The sequence below is a fragment of the Taudactylus pleione genome, unplaced genomic scaffold (genome assembly GCF_031769625.1).
Source record: "Taudactylus pleione unplaced genomic scaffold, aTauple2 ptg000492l, whole genome shotgun sequence".
NCBI classification, from domain to species: domain Eukaryota; kingdom Metazoa; phylum Chordata; class Amphibia; order Anura; family Myobatrachidae; genus Taudactylus; species Taudactylus pleione.
Window position 1 is genome coordinate 249,726 of NW_028284894.1, and position 22,582 is coordinate 272,307.

A 22,582-nucleotide genomic window follows, 5' to 3' on the forward strand; every position below is an offset into this window, starting at 1 on the left:
GTATAAATACACGTCCTGTGTATGGTGTCTCTATGGGCCTCAGGGTTTGGTAATAGTCTCTGTGCGTTCCCCGTTGGGCGCTGTGGGGGTATGCTGGAGCTGTATAAATACACGTCCTGTGTATGGTGTCTCTATGGGCCTCAGGGTTCGGTAATAGTCTCTGTGTGTTCCCCGTTGGGCGCTGTAGGGGTATGCTGGCGCTGTATAAATACACGTCCTATGTATGGTGTCTCTATGGGCCTCAGGGTTCGGTAATAGTCTCTGTGCGTTCCCCGTTGGGCGCTGTAGGGGTATGCTGGCGCTGTATAAATACGCGTCCTATGTATGGTGTCTCTATGGGCCTCAGGGTTTGGTAATAGTCTCTGTACGTTCCCCGTTGGGCACTGTGGGGGTATGCTGGCACTGTATAAATACACGTCCTGTGTATGATGTCTCTCTATGGGCCTCAGGGTTTGGTAATAGTCTCTGTACGTTCCCCGTTGGGCGCTGTGGCGGTATGCTGGCGCTGTATGAATACAAGTCCTGTGTATGGTGTCTCTATGGGCCTCAGGGTTGGTAATAGTCTCTGTGCGTTCCCCGTCGGGCGCTGTGGGGGTATGCTGGCGCTGTATAAATACATGTCCTGTGTATGGTGTCTCTATAGGTCTCAGGGTTTGGTAATAGTCTCTGTACGTTCCCCGTTGGGCGCTGTGGGGGTAAGCTGGCGCTGTATAAATACACGTCCTGTGTATGGTGTCTCTATGGGCCTCAGGGTTTGGTAATAGTCACTGTGCGTTCCCCGTTGGGAGCTGTGGCGGTATGCTGGCGCTGTATAAATACAGGTCCTGTGTATGGTGTCTCTATGGACCTCAGGGTTTGGTAATAGTCTCTGTGCGTTCCCCGTTGGGCGCTGTGGGGGTATGCTGGCGCTGTATAAATACATGTCCTGTGTATGGTGTCTCTATAGGTCTCAGGGTTTGGTAATAGTCTCTGTACGTTCCCCGTTGGGCGCTGTAGGGGTATGCTGGCGCTCTATAAATACATGTCCTGTGTATGGTGTCTCTCTATGGGCCTCAGGGTTTGGTAATAGTCTCTATGGGTTCCTCGTTGGGTGCTGTGGGGGTATGCTGGCGCTGTATAAATACATGTCCTGTGTATGTTGTCTCTATGGGCCTCAGGGTTCGGTAATAGTCTCTGTGCGTTCCCCGTTGTGCACTGTGGGGGTATGCTGGTGCTGTATAAAAACACGTCCTGTGTATGGTGTCTCTATGGGCCTCAGGGTATGGTAATAATCTCTGTGCGTTCCCCGTTGGGCGCTGTGGGGGTATGCTGGTGCTGTATAAATACAGGTCCTGTTTATGGTGTCTCTATGGGCCTCAGGGTTTGGTAATAGTCTCTGTGCGTTCTCCGTTGGGCACTGTGGGGGTATGCTGGTGCTGTATAAATACACGTCCTGTGTATGGTGTCTCTCTATGGGCCTCAGGGTTTGGTAATAGTCTCTGTGCGTTCCCCGTTGGGCGCTGTGGGGGTACGCTGACGCTGTATAAATACAGGTCCTGTGTATGGTGTCTCTATGGGCCTCAGGGTTTGGTAATAGTCTCTGTGCGTTCCCCGTTGGGCGCTGTGGGGGTATGCTGGTGCTGTCTAAATACACGTCCTGTGTATGGTGTCTCTATGTGCCTCAGGGTTTGGTAATAGTCTCTGTGCGTTCCCCGTTGGGCGCTGTAGGGGTATGCTGGCCCTGTATCAATACACGTCCTGTGTATAGTGTCTCTATGGGCCTCAGGGTTTGGTAATAGTCTCTGTGCGTTCCCCGTTGGGCGCTGTGGGGGTATGCTGGCGCTGTATAAATACACGTCCTGTGTATGGTGTCTCTATGGGCCTCAGGGTTTGGTAATAGTCTCTGTGCGTTCCCCGTTGGGCGCTGTGGGGGTATGCTGGCGCTGTATAAATACATGTCCTGTGTATGGTGTCTCTTTGGGCCTCAGGGTTCGGTAATAGTCTCTGTGCGTTCCCCGTTGGGCGCTGTGGGGGTATGCTGGCGCTGTATAAATACAGGTCCTGTGTACGGTGTCTCTATGGGCCTCAGGGTTTGGTAATAGTCTCTGTGCGTTCCCCGTTGGGCGCTGTAGGGGTATGCTGGCGCTGTATAAATACATGTCCTGTGTATGGTGTCTCTGTGGGCCTCAGGGTTCGGTAATAGTCTCTGTGCGTTCCCCGTTGGGCGCTGTGGGGGTATGCTGGCGCTGTATAAATACAGGTCCTGTGTATGGTGTCTCTATGGGCCTCAGGGTTTGGTAATAGTCTCTGTGCGTTCTCCGTTGGGCACTGTGGGGGTATGCTGGTGCTGTATAAATACACGTCCTGTGTATGGTGTCTCTCTATGGGCCTCAGGGTTTGGTAATAGTCTCTGTGCGTTCCCCGTTGGGCACTGTGGGGGTACGCTGGCGCTGTATAAATACAGGTCCTGTGTATGGTGTCTCTATGGGCCTCAGGATTTGGTAATAGTCTCTGTGCGTTCCCCGTTGGGCGCTGTGGGGGTAAGCTGGTGCTGTCTAAATACACGTCCTGTGTATGGTATCTCTATGTGCCTCAGGGTTTGGTAATAGTCTCTGTGCGTTCCCCGTTGGGCGCTGTAGGGGTATGCTGGCCCTGTATCAATACACGTTCTGTGTATAGTGTCTCTATGGGCCTCAGGCTTTGGTAATAGTCTCTGTGCGTTCCCCGTTGGGCGATTTGGGGGTATGCTGGCGCTGTATAAATACACGTCCTGTGTATGGTGTCTCTATGGGCCTCAGGGTTTGGTAATAGTCTCTGTGCGTTCCCCGTTGGGCGCTGTGGGGGTATGCTGGCGCTGTATAAATACATGTCCTGTGTATGGTGTCTCTGTGGGCCTCAGGGTTCGGTAATAGTCTCTGTGCGTTCCCCGTTGGGCGCTGTGGGGGTATGCTGGCGCTGTATAAATACAGGTCCTGTGTATGGTGTCTCTATGGGCCTCAGGGTTTGGTAATAGTCTCTGTGCGTTCCCCGTTGGGCGCTGTGGGGGTATGCTGGTGCTGTATAAATACAGGTCCTGTGTATGGTGTCTCTATGGGCCTCAGGGTTTGGTAAAAGTCTCTGTGCGTTCCCCGTTGGGCGCTGTGGGGGTATGCTGGCGCTGTATAAATACATGTCCTGTGTATGGTGTATCTATGGGCCTCAGGGTATGGTAATAGTCTCTGTGCGTTCCCCGTTGGGCACTGTGGGGGTATGCTGGTGCTGTATAAATACACGTCCGGTGTATGGTGTCTCTCTATGGGCCTCAGGGTTTGGAAATAGTCTCTGTGCGTTCCCCGTTGGGCGCTGTGGGGGTACGCTGGCGCTGTATAAATACAGGTCCTGTGTATGGTGTCTCTATGGGCCTCAGGGTTTGGTAATAGTCTCTGTGCGTTCCCCGTTGGGCGCTGTGGGGGTATGCTGGTGCTGTCTAAATACACGTCCTGTGTATGGTGTCTCTATGGGCCTCAGGGTTTGGTAATAGTCTCTGTGCGTTCCCCGTTGGGCGCTGTGGGGGTATGCTGGCGCTGTATAAATACATGTCCTGTGTATGGTGTCTCTATAGGTCTCAGGGTTTGGTAATAGTCTCTGTACGTTCCCCGTTGGGCGCTGTAGGGGTATGCTGGCGCTCTATAAATACACGTCCTGTGTATGGTGTCTCTCTAAGGGCCTCAGGGTTTGGTAATAGTCTCTATGGGTTCCTCGTTGGGCGCTGTGGGGGTATGCTGGCGCTGTATAAATACATGTCCTGTGTATGTTGTCTCTATGGGCCTCAGGGTTCGGTAATAGTCTCTGTGCGTTCCCCGTTGTGCACTGTGGGGGTTTGCTGGTGCTGTATAAATACACGTCCTGTGTATGGTGTCTCTATGGGCCTCAGGGTTTGGTAATAGTCTCTGTGCGTTCTCCGTTGGGCACTGTGGGGGTATGCTGGCCCTGTATAAATACACGTCCTGTGTATGGTGTCTCTCTATGGGCCTCAGGGTTTGGTAATAGTCTCTGTGCGTTCCCCGTCGGGCGCTGTGGGGGTATGCTGGTGCTGTCTAAATACACGTCCTGTGTATGGTGTCTCTATGGGCCTCAGGGTTTGGTAATAGTCTCTGTGCGTTCCACGTTGGGCGCTGTAGGGGTATGCTGGCCCTGTATCAATACACGTCCTGTGTATAGTGTCTCTATGGGCCTCAGGGTTTGGTAATAGTCTCTGTGCGTTCCCCGTTGGGCGCTGTGGGGGTATGCTGGCGCTGTATAAATACATGTCCTGTGTATGGTGTCTCTATGGGCCTCAGGGTTTGGTAATAGTCTCTGTGCGTTCCCCGTTGGGCGCTGTGGGGGTATGCTGGCGCTGTATAAATACATGTCCTGTGTATGGTGTCTCTGTGGGCCTCAGGGTTCGGTAATAGTCTCTGTGCGTTCCCCGTTGGGCGCTGTGGGTGTATGCTGGCGCTGTATAAATACAGGTCCGGTGTATGGTGTCTCTATGGGCCTCAGGGTTTGGTAATAGTCTCTGTGCGTTCCCCGTTGGGCGCTGTGGGGGTATGCTGGCCCTGTATAAATACACGTCCTGTGTATGGTGTCTCTCTATGGGCCTCAGGGTTTGGTAATAGTCTCTGTGCGTTCCCCGTCGGGCGCTGTGGGGGTATGCTGGTGCTGTCTAAATACACGTCCTGTGTATGGTGTCTCTATGGGCCTCAGGGTTTGGTAATAGTCTCTGTGCGTTCCCCGTTGGGCGCTGTAGGGGTATGCTGGCCCTGTATCAATACACGTCCTGTGTATAGTGTCTCTATGGGCCTCAGGGTTTGGTAATAGTCTCTGTGCGTTCCCCGTTGGGCGCTGTGGGGGTATGCTGGCGCTGTATAAATACATGTCCTGTGTATGGTGTCTCTATGGGCCTCAGGGTTTGGTAATAGTCTCTGTGCGTTCCCCGTTGGGCGCTGTGGGGGTATGCTGGCGCTGTATAAATACATATCCTGTGTATGGTGTCTCTGTGGGCCTCAGGGTTCGGTAATAGTCTCTGTGCGTTCCCCGTTGGGCGCTGTGGGGGTATGCTGGCGCTGTATAAATACAGGTCCTGTGTATGGTGTCTCTGTGGGCCTCAGGGTTCGGTAATAGTCTCTGTGCGTTCCCCGTTGGGCGCTGTGGGGGTATGCTGGCGCTGTATAAATACAGGTCCTGTGTATGGTGTCTCTATGGGCCTCAGGGTTTGGTAATAGTCTCTGTGCGTTCTCCGTTGGGCACTGTGGGGGTATGCTGGTGCTGTATAAATACACGTCCTGTGTATGGTGTCTCTCTATGGGCCTCAGGGTTTGGTAATAGTCTCTGTGCGTTCCCCGTTGGGCACTGTGGGGGTACGCTGGCGCTGTATAAATACAGGTCCTGTGTATGGTGTCTCTATGGGCCTCAGGATTTGGTAATAGTCTCTGTGCGTTCCCCGTTGGGCGCTGTGGGGGTATGCTGGTGCTGTCTAAATACACGTCCTGTGTATGGTGTCTCTATGTGCCTCAGGGTTTGGTAATAGTCTCTGTGCGTTCCCCGTTGGGCGCTGTAGGGGTATGCTGGCCCTGTATCAATACACGTCCTGTGTATAGTGTCTCTATGGGCCTCAGGGTTTGGTAATAGTCTCTGTGCGTTCCCCGTTGGGCGATTTGGGGGTATGCTGGCGCTGTATAAATACACGTCCTGTGTATGGTGTCTCTATGGGCCTCAGGGTTTGGTAATAGTCTCTGTGCGTTCCCCGTTGGGTGCTGTGGGGGTATGCTGGCGCTGTATAAATACATGTCCTGTGTATGGTGTCTCTGTGGGCCTCAGGGTTCGGTAATAGTCTCTGTGCGTTCCCCGTTGGGCGCTGTGGGGGTATGCTGGCGCTGTATAAATACAGGTCCTGTGTATGGTGTCTCTATGGGCCTCAGGGTTTGGTAATAGTCTCTGTGCGTTCCCCGTTGGGCGCTGTGGGGGTATGCTGGTGCTGTATAAATACAGGTCCTGTGTATGGTGTCTCTATGGGCCTCAGGGTTTGGTAAAAGTCTCTGTGCGTTCCCCGTTGGGCGCTGTGGGGGTATGCTGGCGCTGTATAAATACATGTCCTGTGTATGGTGTATCTATGGGCCTCAGGGTATGGTAATAGTCTCTGTGCATTCCCCGTTGGGCACTGTGGGGGTATGCTGGTGCTGTATAAATACACGTCCGGTGTATGGTGTCTCTCTATGGGCCTCAGGGTTTGGAAATAGTCTCTGTGCGTTCCCTGTTGGGCGCTGTGGGGGTACGCTGGCGCTGTATAAATACAGGTCCTGTGTATGGTGTCTCTATGGGCCTCAGGGTTTGGTAATAGTCTCTGTGCGTTCCCCGTTGGGCGCTGTGGGGGTATGCTGGTGCTGTCTAAATACACGTCCTGTGTATGGTGTCTCTATGGGCCTCAGGGTTTGGTAATAGTCTCTGTGCGTTCCCCGTTGGGCGCTGTAGGGGTATGCTGGCCCTGTATCAATACAAGTCCTGTGTATAGTGTCTCTATGGGCCTCAGGGTTTGGTAATAGTCTCTGTGCGTTCCCCGTTGGGCGGTGTGGGGGTATGCTGGCGCTGTATAAATACACGTCCTGTGTATGGTGTCTCTATGGGCCTCAGGGTTTGGTAATAGTCTCTGTGCGTTCCCCGTTGGGCGCTGTGGGGGTATGCTGGCGCTGTATAAATACATGTCCTGTGTATGGTGTCTCTGTGGGCCTCAGGGTTCGGTAACAGTCTCTGTGCGTTCCCCGTTGGGCGCTGTGGGGGTATGCTGGCGCTGTATAAATACAGGTCCTGTGTATGGTGTCTCTATGGGCCTCAGGGTTTGGTAATAGTCTCTGTGCGTTCCCCGTTGGGTCCTGTGGGGGTAAGCTGGCGCTGTATAAATACAGGTCCTGTGTATGGTGTCTCTATGGGCCTCAGGGTTTGGTAATAGTCTCTGTGCGTTCCCCGTTGGGCGCTGTGGGGGTATGCTGGCGCTGTATAAATACATGTCCTGTGTATGGTGTCTCTATAGGTCTCAGGGTTTGGTAATAGTCTCTGTACGTTCCCCGTTGGGCGCTGTAGGGGTATGCTGGCGCTCTATAAATACACGTCCTGTGTATGGTGTCTCTCTAAGGGCCTCAGGGTTTGGTAATAGTCTCTATGGGTTCCTCGTTGGGCGCTGTGGGGGTATGCTGGCGCTGTATAAATACATGTCCTGTGTATGTTGTCTCTATGGGCCTCAGGGTTCGGTAATAGTCTCTGTGCGTTCCCCGTTGTGCACTGTGGGGGTTTGCTGGTGCTGTATAAATACACGTCCTGTGTATGGTGTCTCTATGGGCCTCAGGGTTTGGTAATAGTCTCTGTGCGTTCTCCGTTGGGCACTGTGGGGGTATGCTGGCCCTGTATAAATACACGTCCTGTGTATGGTGTCTCTCTATGGGCCTCAGGGTTTGGTAATAGTCTCTGTGCGTTCCCCGTCGGGCGCTGTGGGGGTATGCTGGTGCTGTCTAAATACACGTCCTGTGTATGGTGTCTCTATGGGCCTCAGGGTTTGGTAATAGTCTCTGTGCGTTCCCCGTTGGGCGCTGTAGGGGTATGCTGACCCTGTATCAATACACGTCCTGTGTATAGTGTCTCTATGGGCCTCAGGGTTTGGTAATAGTCTCTGTGCGTTCCCTGTTGGGCGCTGTGGGGGTATGCTGGCGCTGTATAAATACATGTCCTGTGTATGGTGTCTCTATGGGCCTCAGGGTTTGGTAATAGTCTCTGTGCGTTCCCCGTTGGGCGCTGTGGGGGTATGCTGGCGCTGTATAAATACATGTCCTGTGTATGGTGTCTCTGTGGGCCTCAGGGTTCGGTAATAGTCTCTGTGCGTTCCCCGTTGGGCGCTGTGGGTGTATGCTGGCGCTGTATAAATACAGGTCCGGTGTATGGTGTCTCTATGGGCCTCAGGGTTTGGTAATAGTCTCTGTGCGTTCCCCGTTGGGCGCTGTGGGAGTATGCTGGCCCTGTATAAATACACGTCCTGTGTATGGTGTCTCTCTATGGGCCTCAGGGTTTGGTAATAGTCTCTGTGCGTTCCCCGTCGGGCGCTGTGGGGGTATGCTGGTGCTGTCTAAATACACGTCCTGTGTATGGTGTCTCTATGGGCCTCAGGGTTTGGTAATAGTCTCTGTGCGTTCCCCGTTGGGCGCTGTAGGGGTATGCTGGCCCTGTATCAAAACACGTCCTGTGTATAGTGTCTCTATGGGCCTCAGGGTTTGGTAATAGTCTCTGTGCGTTCCCCGTTGGGCGCTGTGGGGGTATGCTGGCGCTGTATAAATACATGTCCTGTGTATGGTGTCTCTATGGGCCTCAGGGTTTGGTAATAGTCTCTGTGCGTTCCCCGTTGGGCGCTGTGGGGGTATGCTGGCGCTGTATAAATACATATCCTGTGTATGGTGTCTCTGTGGGCCTCAGGATTTGGTAATAGTCTCTGTGCGTTCCCCGTTGGGCGCTGTGGGGGTATGCTGGTGCTGAATATATGCACGTCCTGTGTATGGTGTCTCTCTATGGGCCTCAGGGTTCGGTAATAGTCTCTGTGCGTTCCCCATTGTGCGCTGTGGGGGTAAGCTGGTGCTGTATAAATACACGTCCTGTGTATGGTGTCTCTATGGGCCTCAGGGTTTGGTAATAGTCTCTGTGCGTTCCCCGTTGGGCGCTGTAGGGGTATGCTGGCCCTGTATCAATACACGTCCTGTGTATAGTGTCTCTATGGGCCTCAGGGTTTGGTAATAGTCTCTGTGTGTTCCCCGTTGGGCGCTGTGGGGGTATGCTGGCGCTGTATAAATACACGTCCTGTGTATGGTGTCTCTATGGGCCTCAGGGTTTGGTAATAGTCTCTGTGCGTTCCCCGTTGGGCGCTGTGGGGGTATGCTGGCGCTGTATAAATACACGTCCTGTGTATGGTGTCTCTATGGGCCTCAGGGTTCGGTAATAGTCTCTGTGCGTTCCCCGTTGGGCGCTGTGGGGGTATGCTGGCGCTGTATAAATACAGGTCCTGTGTATGGTGTCTCTATGGGCCTCTGGGTTTGGTAATAGTCTCTGTGCGTTCCCCGTTGGGCTCTGTGGGGGTATGCTGGTGCTGTATAAATACACGTCCTGTGTATGGTGTCTCTATGGGCCTCAGGGTTTGGTAATAGTCACTGTGCGTTCCCCGTTGGGCGCTGTAGGGGTATGCTGGCCCTGTATCAATACACGTCCAGTGTATAGTGTCTCTATGGGCCTCAGGGTTTGGTAATAGTTTCTGTGTGTTCCCCGTTGGGCGCTGTGGGGGTATGCTGGTGCTGTATAAATACACGTCCTGTGTAAGGTGTCTCTATGGGCCTCAGGGTTCGGTAATAGTCTCTATGCGTTCCCCGTTGGGCGCTGTGGGGGTATGCTGGCGCTGTATAAATACACGTCCTGTGTATGGTGTCTCTCTATGGGCCTCAGGGTTTGGTAATAGTCTATGTGCGTTCCCCGTTGGGCGCTGTGGGGATATGCTGGCGCTGTATAACTACACGTCCTGTGTATGGTGTCTCTATTGGCCTCAGGGTTTGGTAATAGTCTCTGTGCGTTCCCCGTTGGGCGCTGTGGGGGTATACTGGTGCTGTATAAATACACGTCCTGTGTATAGTGTCTCTATGGGCCTCAGGGTTTGGTAATATTCTCTATGCGTTCCCCGTTGGGCGCTGTGGGGGTATGCAGGCACTGTATAAATACACGTCCTATGTATGATGTCTCAATGGGCCTCAGGGTTTGGTAATAGTCTCTGTGCGTTCCCCGTTGGGCGCTGTGGGGGTATGCTGGTGCTGTATAAATACACGTCCTGTGTATGGTGTCTCTATGGGCCTCAGGGGTTTGGTAATAGTCTCTGTGCGTTCCCCGTTGGGCACTGTGGGGGTATGCTGGCGCTGTATAAATACAGGTCCTGTTTATGGTGTCTCTATGGGCCTCAGGGTTTGGTAATAGTCTCTGTGCGTTCCCCGTTTGGCGCTGTGGGGGTATGCTGGCGCTGTATAAATACACGTCCTATGTATGGTGTCTCTATGGGCCTCAGGGTTTGGTAATAGTCTCTGTACGTTCCCCGTTGGGCGCTGTGGGGGTATGCTGGCGCTGTATAAATACACGTCCTGTGTATGGTGTCTCTTTGGGCCTCAGGGTTTGGTAATAGTCTCTGTGAGTTCCCCGTTGGGCGCTGTGGGGGTATGCTGGTGCTGTAATACATGTCCTGTGTATGGTGTCTCTCTATGGGCCTCAGGGTTTGGTAATAGTCTCTGTACGTTCCCCGTTGGGCGCTGTGGGGGTAAGCTGGTGCTGTATAAATACACGTCCTCTGTATGGTGTCTCTATGGGCCTCAGGGTTTGGTAATAGTCTCTGTGCGTTCCCCGTTGGGCACTGTGGGGGTATGCTGGCGCAGTATAAATACAGGTCCTGTTTATGGTGTCTCTATGTGCCTCAGGGTTTGGTAATAGTCTCTGTGCGTTCCCCGTTGGGCGCTGTGGGGGTATGCTGGCGCTGTATAAATACACGTCCTATGTATGGTGTCTCTATGGGCCTCAGGGTTTGGTAATGGTCTCTGTACGTTCCCCGTTGGGCGCTGTGGGGGTATGCTGGCGCTGTATAAATACACGTCCTGTGTATGGTGTCTCTATGGGCCTCAGGGTTTGGTAATAGTCTCTGTGAGTTCCCCGTTGGGCGCTGTGGGGGTATGCTGGTGCTGTAATACATGTCCTGTGTATGGTGTCTCTCTATGGGCCTCAGGGTTTGGTAATAGTCTCTGTACGTTCCCCGTTGGGCGCTGTGGGGGTAAGCTGGTGCTGTATAAATACACGTCCTCTGTATGGTGTCTCTATGGGCCTCAGGGTTTGGTAATAGTCTCTGTGCGTTCCCCGTTGGGCGCTGTGGGGGTATGCTGGCGCTGTATAAATACACGTCCTGTGTATGGTGTCTCTATGGGCCTCAGGGTTTGGTAATAGTCTCTGTGCGTTCCCCGTTGGGCGCTGTGGGGGTATGCTGGTGCTGTATAAATACACGTCGTGTGTATGGTGTCTCTATGGGCCTCAGGGTTCGGTAATAGTCTCTGTGCGTTCCCCGTTGGGCGCTGTGGGGGTATGGTGGTGCTGTATAAATACACGTCCTATGTATGATGTCTCTATGGGCCTCAGGGTTGGTAATAGTCTCTGTGCGTTCCCCGTTGAGCGCTGTGGGGGTATGCTGGGCTGTATAAATACACGTCCTGTGTATGTGTCTCTATGGGCCTCAGGGTTTGGTAATAGTCTCTGTGCGTTCCCCGTTGGGCGCTGTGGGGGTATGCTGGTGCTGTATAAATACAGGTCCTGTTTATGGTGTCTCTATGAGCCTCAGGGTTTGGTAATAGTCTCTGTGCGTTCTCCGTTGGGCACTGTGGGGGTACGCTGGCGCTGTATAAATACAGGTCCTGTGTATGGTGTCTCTATGGGCCTCAGGGTTTGGTAATAGTCTCTGTGCGTTCCCCGTCGGGCGCTGTGGGGGTATGCTGGTGCTGTCTAAATACACGTCCTGTGTATGGTGTCTCTATGGGCCTCAGGGTTTGGTAATAGTCTCTGTGCGTTCCCCGTTGGGCGCTGTAGGGGTATGCTGGCCCTGTATCAATACACGTCCTGTGTATAGTGTCTCTATGGGCCTCAGGGTTTGGTAATAGTCTCTGTGCGTTCCCCTTTGGGCGCTGTGGGGGTATGCTGGCGCTGTATAAATACACGTCCTGTGTATGGTGTCTCTATGGGCCTCAGGGTTTGGTAATAGTCTCTGTGCGTTCCCCGTTGGGCGCTGTGGGGGTATGCTGGCGCTGTATAAATACATGTCCTGTGTATGGTGTCTCTGTGGGCCTCAGGGTTTGGTAATAGTCACTGTGCGTTCCCCGTTGGGCGCTGTGGGGGTATGCTGGCGCTGTATAAATACAGGTCCTGTGTATGGTGTCTCTATGGGCCTCAGGGTTTGGTAATAGTCTCTGTGCGTTACCCGTTGGGCGCTGTGCGGTTATGCTGGTGCTGTATAAATACACGTCCTGTGTATGGTGTCTCTATGGGCCTCAGGATTTGGGAATAGTCTCTGTGCGTTCCCCGTTGGGCGCTGTGGGGGTATGCTGGTGCTGAATATATACACGTCCTGTGTATGGTGTCTCTCTATGGGCCTCAGGGTTCGGTAATAGTCTCTGTGCGTTCCCCGTTGTGCGCTGTGGGGGTAAGCTAGTGCTGTATAAATACACGTCCTGTGTATGGTGTCTCTATGGGCCTCAGGGTTTGGTAATAGTCTCTGTGCGTTCCCCGTTGGGCGCTGTAGGGGTATGCTGGCCCTGTATCAATACACGTCCTGTGTATGGTGTCTCTATGGGCATCAGGGTTTGGTAATAGTCTCTGTGTGTTCCCCGTTGGGCGCTGTGGGGGTATGCTGGCGCTGTAATAAATACACGTCCTGTGTATGGTGTCTCTATGGGCCTCAGGGTTTGGTAATAGTCTCTGTGCGTTCCCCGTTGGGCGCTGTGGGGGTATGCTGGCGCTGTATAAATACACGTCCTGTGTATGGTGTCTCTATGGGCCTCAGGGTTCGGTAATAGTCTCTGTGCGTTCCCCGTTGGGCGCTGTGGGGGTATGCTGGCGCTGTATAAATACAGGTCCTGTGTATGGTGTCTCTATGGGCCTCTGGGTTTGGTAATAGTCTCTGTGCGTTCCCCGTTGGGCTCTGTGGGGGTATGCTGGTGCTGTATAAATACACGTCCTGTGTATGGTGTCTCTATGAGCCTCAGGGTTTGGTAATAGTCACTGTGCGTTCCCCGTTGGGCGCTGTAGGGGTATGCTGGCCCTGTATCAATACACGTCCAGTGTATAGTGTCTCTATGGGCCTCAGGGTTTGGTAATAGTTTCTGTGTGTTCCCCGTTGGGCGCTGTGGGGGTATGCTGGTGCTGTATAAATACACGTCCTGTGTAAGGTGTCTCTATGGGCCTCAGGGTTCGGTAATAGTCTCTATGCGTTCCCCGTTGGGCGCTGTGGGGGTATGCTGGCGCTGTATAAATACACGTCCTGTGTATGGTGTCTCTCTATGGGCCTCAGGGTTTGGTAATAGTCTATGTGCGTTCCCCGTTGGGCGCTGTGGGGATATGCTGGCGCTGTATAACTACACGTCCTGTGTATGGTGTCTCTATTGGCCTCAGGGTTTGGTAATAGTCTCTGTGCGTTCCCCGTTGGGCGCTGTGGGGGTATACTGGTGCTGTATAAATACACGTCCTGTGTATAGTGTCTCTATGGGCCTCAGGGTTTGGTAATATTCTCTATGCGTCCCCGTTGGGCGCTGTGGGGGTATGCAGGCACTGTATAAATACACGTCCTATGTATGATGTCTCTATGGGCCTCAGGGTTTGGTAATAGTCTCTGTGCGTTCCCCGTTGGGTGCTGTGGGGGTATGCTGGTGCTGTATAAATACATGTCCTGTGTATGGTGTCTCTATGGGCCTCAGGGTTTGGTAATAGTCTCTGTGCGTTCCCCGTTGGGCACTGTGGGGGTATGCTGGTGCTGCATAAATACAGGTCCTGTTTATGGTGTCTCTATGGGCCTCAGGGTTTGGTAATAGTCTCTGTGCGTTCCCCGTTGGGCGCTGTGGGGGTATGCTGGCGCTGTATAAATACACGTCCTATGTATGGTGTCTCTATGGGCCTCAGGGTTTGGTAATAGTCTCTGTACGTTCCCCGTTGGGCGCTGTGGGGGTATGCTGGCGCTGTATAAATACACGTCCTGTGTATGGTGTCTCTTTGGGCCTCAGGGTTTGGTAATAGTCTCTGTGAGTTCCCCGTTGGGCGCTGTGGGGGTATGCTGGTGCTGTAAAACATGTCCTGTGTATGGTGTCTCTCTATGGGCCTCAGGGTTTGGTAATAGTCTCTGTACGTTCCCCGTTGGGCGCTGTGGGGGTAAGCTGGTGCTGTATAAATATTCGTCCTCTGTATGGTGTCTCTATGGGCCTCAGGGTTTGGTAATAGTCTCTGTGCGTTCCCCGTTGGGCGCTGTGGGGGTATGCTGGCGCTGTATAAATACACGTCCTGTGTATGGTGTCTCTATGGGCCTCAGGGTTTGGTAATAGTCTCTGTGCGTTCCCCGTTGGGCGCTGTGGGGGTATGCTGGTGCTGTATAAATACACGTCGTGTGTATGGTGTCTCTATGGGCCTCAGAGTTCGGTAATAGTCTCTGTGCGTTCCCCGTTGGGCGCTGTGGGGGTATGGTGGTGCTGTATAAATACACGTCCTATGTATGATGTCTCTATTGGCCTCAGGGTTTGGTAATAGTCTCTGTGCGTTCCCCGTTGGGCGCTGTGGGGGTATGCTGGTGCTGTATAAATACACGTCCTGTGTATGGTGTCTCTATGAGCCTCAGGGTTTGGTAAAAGTCTCTGTGCGTTCCCCGTTGGGCGCTGTGGGGGTATGCTGGTGCTGTATAAATACAGGTCCTGTTTATGGTGTCTCTATGGGCCTCAGGGTTTGGTAATAGTCTCTGTGCGTTCTCCGTTGGGCACTGTGGGGGTACGCTGGCGCTGTATAAATACAGGTCCTGTGTATGGGGTCTCTATGGGCCTCAGGGTTTGGTAATAGTCTCTGTGCGTTCCCCGTCGGGCGCTGTGGGGGTATGCTGGTGCTGTCTAAATACACGTCCTGTGTATGGTGTCTCTATGGGCCTCAGGGTTTGGTAATAGTCTCTGTGCGTTCCCCGTTGGGCGCTGTAGGGGTATGCTGGCCCTGTATCAATACACGTCCTGTGTATAGTGTCTCTATGGGCCTCAGGGTTTGGTAATAGTCTCTGTGCGTTCCCCTTTGGGCGCTGTGGGGGTATGCTGGCGCTGTATAAATGCACGTCCTGTGTATGGTGTCTCTATGGGCCTCAGGGTTTGGTAATAGTCTCTGTGCATTCCCCGTTGGGCGCTGTGGGGGTATGCTGGCGCTGTATAAATACATGTCCTGTGTATGGTGTCTCTGTGGGCCTCAGGGTTCGGTAATAGTCTCTGTGCGTTCCCCGTTGGGCGCTGTGGGGGTATGCTGGCGCTGTATAAATACAGGTCCTGTGTATGGTGTCTCTATGGGCCTCAGGGTTTGGTAATAGTCTCTGTGCGTTACCCGTTGGGCGCTGTGGGGGTATGCTGGTGCTGTATAAATACACGTCCTGTGTATGGTGTCTCTATGGGCCTCAGGATTTGGTAATAGTCTCTGTGCGTTCCCCGTTGGGCGCTGTGGGGGTATGCTGGTGCTGAATATATACACGTCCTGTGTATGGTGTCTCTCTATGGGCCTCAGGGTTCGGTAATAGTCTCTGTGCGTTCCCCATTGTGCGCTGTGGGGGTAAGCTGGTGCTGTATAAATACACGTCCTGTGTATGTTGTCTCTATGGGCCTCAGGGTTTGGTAATAGTCTCTGTGCGTTCCCCGTTGGGCGCTGTAGGGGTATGCTGGCCCTGTATCAATACACGTCCTGTGTATAGTGTCTCTATGGGCCTCACGGTTTGGTAATAGTCTCTGTGTGTTCCCCGTTGGGCGCTGTGGGGGTATGCTGGCGCTGTATAAATACACGTCCTGTGTATGGTGTCTCTATGGGCCTCAGGGTTTGGTAATAGTCTCTGTGCGTTCCCCGTTGGGCGCTGTGGGGGTATGCTGGCGCTGTATAAATACACGTACTGTGTATGGTGTCTCTATGGGCCTCAGGGTTCGGTAATAGTCTCTGTGCGTTCCCCGTTGGGCGCTGTGGGGGTATGCTGGCGCTGTATAAATACAGGTCCTGTGTTTGGTGTCTCTATGGGCCTCAGGGTTTGGTAATAGTCTCTGTGCGTTCCCCGTTGGGCGCTGTGGGGGTATGCTGGCGCTGTATAAATACACGTCCTATGTATGGTGTCTCTATGGGCCTCAGGGTTTGGTAATAGTCTCTGTACGTTCCCCGTTGGGCGCTGTGGGGGTATGCTGGCGCTGTATAAATACACGTCCTGTGTATGGTGTCTCTTTGGGCCTCAGGGTTTGGTAATAGTCTCTGTGAGTTCCCCGTTGGGCGCTGTGGGGGTATGCTGGTGCTGTAATACATGTCCTGTGTATGGTGTCTCTCTATGGGCCTCAGGGTTTGGTAATAGTCTCTGTACGTTCCCCGTTGGGCGCTGTGGGGGTAAGCTGGTGCTGTATAAATACACGTCCTCTGTATGGTGTCTCTATGGGCCTCAGGGTTTGGTAATAGTCTCTGCGCGTTCCCCATTGGGCGCTGTGGGGGTATGCTGGCGCTGTATAAATACACGTCCTGTGTATGGTGTCTCTATGGGCCTCAGGGTTTGGTAATAGTCTCTGTGCGTTCCCCGTTGGGCGCTGTGGGGGTATGCTGGTGCTGTATAAATACACGTCGTGTGTATGGTGTCTCTATGGGCCTCAGGGTTCGGTAATAGTCTCTGTGCGTTCCCCGTTGGGCGCTGTGGGGGTATGGTGGTGCTGTATAAATACACGTCCTATGTATGATGTCTCTATGGGCCTCAGGGTTTGGTAATAGTCTCTGTGCGTTCCCCGTTGGGCGCTGTGGGGGTATGCTGGTGCTGTATAAATACACGTCCTGTGTATGGTGTCTCTATGGGCCTCAGGGTTTGGTAATAGTCTCTGTGCGTTCCCCGTTGGGCGCTGTGGGGGTATGCTGGTGCTGTATAAATACAGGTCCTGTTTATGGTGTCTCTATGGGCCTCAGGGTTTGGTAATAGTCTCTGTGCGTTCTCCGTTGGGCACTGTGGGGGTACGCTGGCGCTGTATAAATACAGGTCCTGTGTATGGTGTCTCTATGGGCCTCAGGGTTTGGTAATAGTCTCTGTGCGTTCCCCGTCGGGCGCTGTGGGGGTATGCTGATGCTGTCTAAATACACGTCCTGTGTATGGTGTCTCTATGGGCCTCAGGGTTTGGTAATAGTCTCTGTGCGTTCCCCGTTGGGCGCTGTAGGGGTATGCTGGCCCTGTATCAATACACGTCCTGTGTATAGTGTCTCTATGGGCCTCAGGGTTTGGTAATAGTCTCTGTGCGTTCCCCTTTGGGCGCTGTGGGGGTATGCTGGCGCTGTATAAATACACGTCCTGTGTATGGTGTCTCTATGGGCCTCAGGGTTTGGTAATAGTCTCTGTGCGTTCCCCGTTGGGCGCTGTGAGGGTATGCTGGCGCTGTATAAATACATGTCCTGTGTATGGTGTCTCTGTGGGCCTCAGGGTTCGGTAATAGTCTCTGTGCGTTCCCCGTTGGGCGCTGTGGGGGTATGCTGGCGCTGTATAAATACAGGTCCTGTGTATGGTGTTTCTATGGGCCTCAGGGTTTTGGTAATAGTCTCTGTGCGTTACCCGTTGGGCGCTGTGGGGGTATGCTGGTGCTGTATAAATACACGTCCTGTGTATGGTGTCTCTATGGGCCTCAGGATTTGGTAATAGTCTCTGTGCGTTCCCCGTTGGGCGCTGTGGGGGTATGCTGGTGCTGAATATATACACGTCCTGTGTATGGTGTCTCTCTATGGGCCTCAGGGTTCGGTAAAAGTCTCTGTGCGTTCCCCGTTGTGCGCTGTGGGGGTAAGCTGGTGCTGTATAAATACACGTCCTGTGTATGGTGTCTCTATGGGCCTCAGGGTTTGGTAATAGTCTCTGTGCGTTCCCCGTTGGGCGCTGTAGGGGTATGCTGGCCCTGTATCAATACACGTCCTGTGTATAGTGTCTCTATGGGCCTCAGGGTTTGGTAATAGTCTCTGTGTGTTCCCCGTTGGGCGCTGTGGGGGTATGCTGGCGCTGTATAAATACACGTCCTGTGTATGGTGTCTCTATGGGCCTCAGGGTTTGGTAATAGTCTCTGTGCGTTCCCCGTTGGGCGCTGTGGGGGTATGCTGGCGCTGTATAAATACACGTCCTGTGTATGGTGTCTCTATGGGCCTCAGGGTTCGGTAATAGTCTCTGTGCGTTCCCCGTTGGGCGCTGTGGGGGTATGCTGGCGCTGTATAAATACAGGTCCTGTGTATAGTGTCTCTATGGGCCTCTGGGTTTGGTAATAGTCTCTGTGCGTTCCCCGTTGGGCTCTGTGGGGGTATGCTGATGCTGTATAAATACACGTCCTGTGTATGGTGTCTCTATGGGCCTCAGGGTTTGGTAATAGTCACTGTGCGTTCCCCGTTGGGCGCTGTAGGGGTATGCTGGCCCTGTATCAATACACGTCCAGTGTATAGTGTCTCTATGGGCCTCAGGGTTTGGTAATAGTTTCTGTGTGTTCCCCGTTGGGCGCTGTGGGGGTATGCTGGTGCTGTATAAATACACGTCCTGTGTAAGGTGTCTCTATGGGCCTCAGGGTTCGGTAATAGTCTCTATGCGTTCCCCGTTGGGCGCTGTGGGGGTATGCTGGCGCTGTATAAATACACGTCCTGTGTATGGTGTCTCTCTATGGGCCTCAGGGTTTGGTAATAGTCTATGTGCGTTCCCCGTTGGGCGCTGTGGGGATATGCTGGCGCTGTATAACTACACGTCCTGTGTATGGTGTCTCTATTGGCCTCAGGGTTTGGTAATAGTCTCTGTGCGTTCCCCGTTGGGCGCTGTGGGGGTATACTGGTGCTGTATAAATACACGTCCTGTGTATAGTGTCTCTATGGGCCTCAGGGTTTGGTAATATTCTCTATGCGTTCCCCGTTGGGCGCTGTGGGGGTATGCAGGCACTGTATAAATACACGTCCTATGTATGATGTCTCTATGGGCCTCAGGGTTTGGTAATAGTCTCTGTGCGTTCCCCGTTGGGCGCTGTGGGGGTATGCTGGTGCTGTATAAATACACGTCCTGTGTATGGTGTCTCTATGGGCCTCAGGGTTTGGTAATAGTCTCTGTGCGTTCCCCGTTGGGCACTGTGGGGGTATGCTGGCGCTGTATAAATACACGTCCTGTGTATGGTGTCTCTATGGGCCTCAGGGTTTGGTAATAGTCTCTGTGAGTTCCCCGTTGGGCGCTGTGGGGGTATGCTGGTGCTGTAATACATGTCCTGTGTATGGTGTCTCTCTATGGGCCTCAGGGTTTGGTAATAGTCTCTGTACGTTCCCCGTTGGGCGCTGTGGGGGTAAGCTGGTGCTGTATAAATACACGTCCTCTGTATGGTGTCTCTATGGGCCTCAGGGTTTGGTAATAGTCTCTGTGCGTTCCCCGTTGGGCACTGTGGGGGTATGCTGGCGCAGTATAAATACAGGTCCTGTTTATGGTGTCTCTATGGGCCTCAGGGTTTGGTAATAGTCTCTGTGCGTTCCCCGTTGGGCGCTGTGGGGGTATGCTAGCGCTGTATAAATACACGTCCTATGTATGGTGTCTCTATGGGCCTCAGGGTTTGGTAATAGTCTCTGTACGATCCCCGTTGGGCGCTGTGGGGGTATGCTGGCGCTGTATAAATACACGTCCTGTGTATGGTGTCTCTATGGGCCTCAGGGTTTGGTAATAGTCTCTGTGAGTTCCCCGTTGGGCGCTGTGGGGGTATGCTGGTGCTGTAATACATGTCCTGTGTATGGTGTCTCTCTATGGGCCTCAGGGTTTGGTAATAGTCTCTGTACGTTCCCCGTTGTGCGCTGTGGGGGTAAGCTGGTGCTGTATAAATACACGTCCTCTGTATGGTGTCTCTATGGGCCTCAGGGTTTGGTAATAGTCTCTGTGCCTTCCCCGTTGGGCGCTGTGGGGGTATGCTGGCGCTGTATAAATACACGTCCTGTGTATGGTGTCTCTATGGGCCTCAAGGTTTGGTAATAGTCTCTGTGCGTTCCCCGTTGGGCGCTGTGGGGGTATGCTGGTGCTGTATAAATACACGTCGTGTGTATGGTGTCTCTATGGGCCTCAGGGTTCTGTAATAGTCTCTGTGCGTTCCCCGTTGGGCGCTGTGGGGGTATGGTGGTGCTGTATAAATACACGTCCTATGTATGATGTCTCTATGGGCCTCAGGGTTTGGTAATAGTCTCTGTGCGTTCCCCGTTGGGCGCTGTGGGGGTATGCTGGTGCTGTATAAATACACGTCCTGTGTATGGTGTCTCTATGGGCCTCAGGGTTTGGTAATAGTCTCTGTGCGTTCCCCGTTGGGCGGTGTGGGGGTATGCTGGCGCTGTATAAATACAGGTCCTGTTTATGGTGTCTCTATGGGCCTCAGGGTTTGGTAATAGTCTCTGTGCGTTCCCCGTTGGGCGCTGTGGGGGTATGCTGGCGCTGTATAAATACACGTCCTATGTATGGTGTCTCTATGGGCCTCAGGGTTTGGTAATAGTCTCTGTACGTTCCCCGTTGGGCGCTGTGGGGGTATGCTGGCGCTGTATAAATACACGTCCTGTGTATGGTGTCTCTATGGGCCTCAGGGTTTGGTAATAGTCTCTGTGAGTTCCCCGTTGGGCGCTGTGGGGGTATGCTGGTGCTGTAATACATTTCCTGTGTATGGTGTCTCTCTATGGGCCTCAGGGTTTGGTAATAGTCTCTGTACGTTCCCCGTTGGGCGCTGTGGGGGTATGCTGGTGCTGTATAAATACACGTCCTGTGTATAGTGTCTCTATGGGCCTCAGGGTTTGGTAATATTCTCTATGCGTTCCCCGTTGGGCGCTGTGGGGGTAAGCTGGTGCTATATAAATACACGTCCTCTGTATGGTGTCTCTATGGGCCTCAGGGTTTGGTAATAGTCTCTGTGCGTTCCCCGTTGGGCGCTGTGGGGGTATGCTGGCGCTGTATAAGTACACATCCTGTGTATGGTGTCTCTGTGGGCCTCAGGGTTTGGTAATAGTCTCTGTGCGTTCCCCGTTGGGCGCTGTGGGGGTATGCTGGCGCTGTATAAATACACGTCCTGTGTATGGTGTCTCTATGGGCCTCAGGATTTGGTAATAGTCTCTGTGCGTTCCCCGTTGGGCGCTGTGGGGGTATGCTGGCGCTGTATAAATACATGTCCTGTGTATGGTGTCTCTGTGGGCCTCAGGGTTCGGTAATAGTCTCTGTGCGTTCCAAGTTGGGCGCTGTGGGGGTATGCTGGCGCTGTATAAATACAGGTCCTGTGTATGGTGTCTCTATGGGCCTCATGGTTTGGTAATAGTCTCTGTGCGTTCCCCGTTGGGCGCTGTGGGGGTATGCTGGTGCTGTATAAATACACGTCCTGTGTATGGTGTCTCTATGGGCCTCAGGATTTGGTAATAGTCTCTGTGCGTTCCCCGTTGGGCGCTGTGGGGGTATGCTGGTGCTGTATAAATACACGTCCTGTGTATGGTGTCTCTATGGGCCTCAGGGTTTGGTAATAGTCTCTGTGCGTTCCCAGTTGGGCGCTGTAGGGGTATGCTGGCCCTGTATCAATACACATCCTGTGTGTAGTGTCTCTATGGGCCTCAGGGTTTGGTAATAGTCTCTGTGCGTTCCCCGTTGGGCGCTGTGGGGGTATGCTGGCGCTGTATCAATACAGGTCCTGTGTATGGTGTCTCTATGGGCCTCAGGGTTTGGTAATAGTCTCTGTGCGTTCCCCGTTGGGCGCTGTGGGGGTAGGCTGGTGCTGTATAAATACACGTCCTATGTATGGTGTCTCTATGGGCCTCAGGGTTTGGTAATAGTCACTGTGCGTTCCCCGTTGGGAGCTGTGGCGGTATGCTGGTGCTGTATAAATACAGGTCCTTTGTATGGTGTCTCTATGGGCCTCAGGGTTTGGTAATAGTCTCTGTGCATTCCCCGTTGGGCGCTGTGGGGGTATGCTGGCGCTGTATAAATACATGTCCTGTGTATGGTGTCTCTATAGGCCTCAGGGTTTGGTAATAGTCTCTGTGCGTTCCCCGTTGGGCGCTGTGGGGATATGCTGGCGCTGTATTAATTCAGGCCCTGTGTATGGTGTCTCTATGGGCCTCAGGGTTTGGTAATAGTCTCTGTGCGTTCCCCGTTGGGCGCTGTGGGGGTATGCTGGCGCTGTATAAATACACGTCCTGTGTATGGTGTCTCTCTATGGGCCTCAGGGTTCGGTAATAGTCTCTGTGCGTTCCCCGTTGGGCGCTGTGGGGGTATGCTGGTGCTGTATAAATACCCGTCCTGTGTATGGTGTCTCTATGGTCCTCAGGGTTCGGTAATAGTCTCTGTGCGTTCCCCGTTGGGCGCTGTGGGGGTATGCTGGTGCTGTATAAATACCCGTCCTGTGTATGGTGTCTCTATGAGCCTCAGGGTTCGGTAATAGTCTCTGTGCGTTCCCCGTTGGGCGCTGTGGGGGTATGCTGGCGCTCTATAAATTCACGTCATGTGTATTGTGTCTCTCTATGGGCCTCAGGGTTTGGTAATAGTCTCTATGGGTTTCTCGTTGGGTGCTGTGGGGGTATGCTGGCGCTGTATAAATACATGTCCTGTGTATGGTGTCTCTATGGGCCTCAGGGTTCGGTAATAGTCTCTGTGCGTTCCCCGTTGTGCGCTGTGGTGGTATGCTGGTGCTGTATAAATACACGTCCCGTGTATGGTGTCTCTATGGGCCTCAGGGTATGGTAATAGTCTCTGTGCGTTCCCCGTTGGGCGCTGTGGGGGTATGCTGGTGCTGTATAAATACACGTCCTGTGTATG

General features: G+C 53.2%; 1 protein-coding gene across 2 annotated transcripts in view; it reads right to left on the reverse strand.

Moving 5' to 3' along the window:
- The window catches only part of LOC148502557 (TSC22 domain family protein 4-like), a 225,111-nt gene that overhangs the window by 123,756 nt on the left and 78,773 nt on the right, over positions 1-22,582 (reverse strand). The gene's annotated exons all lie outside the window — the stretch shown is intronic.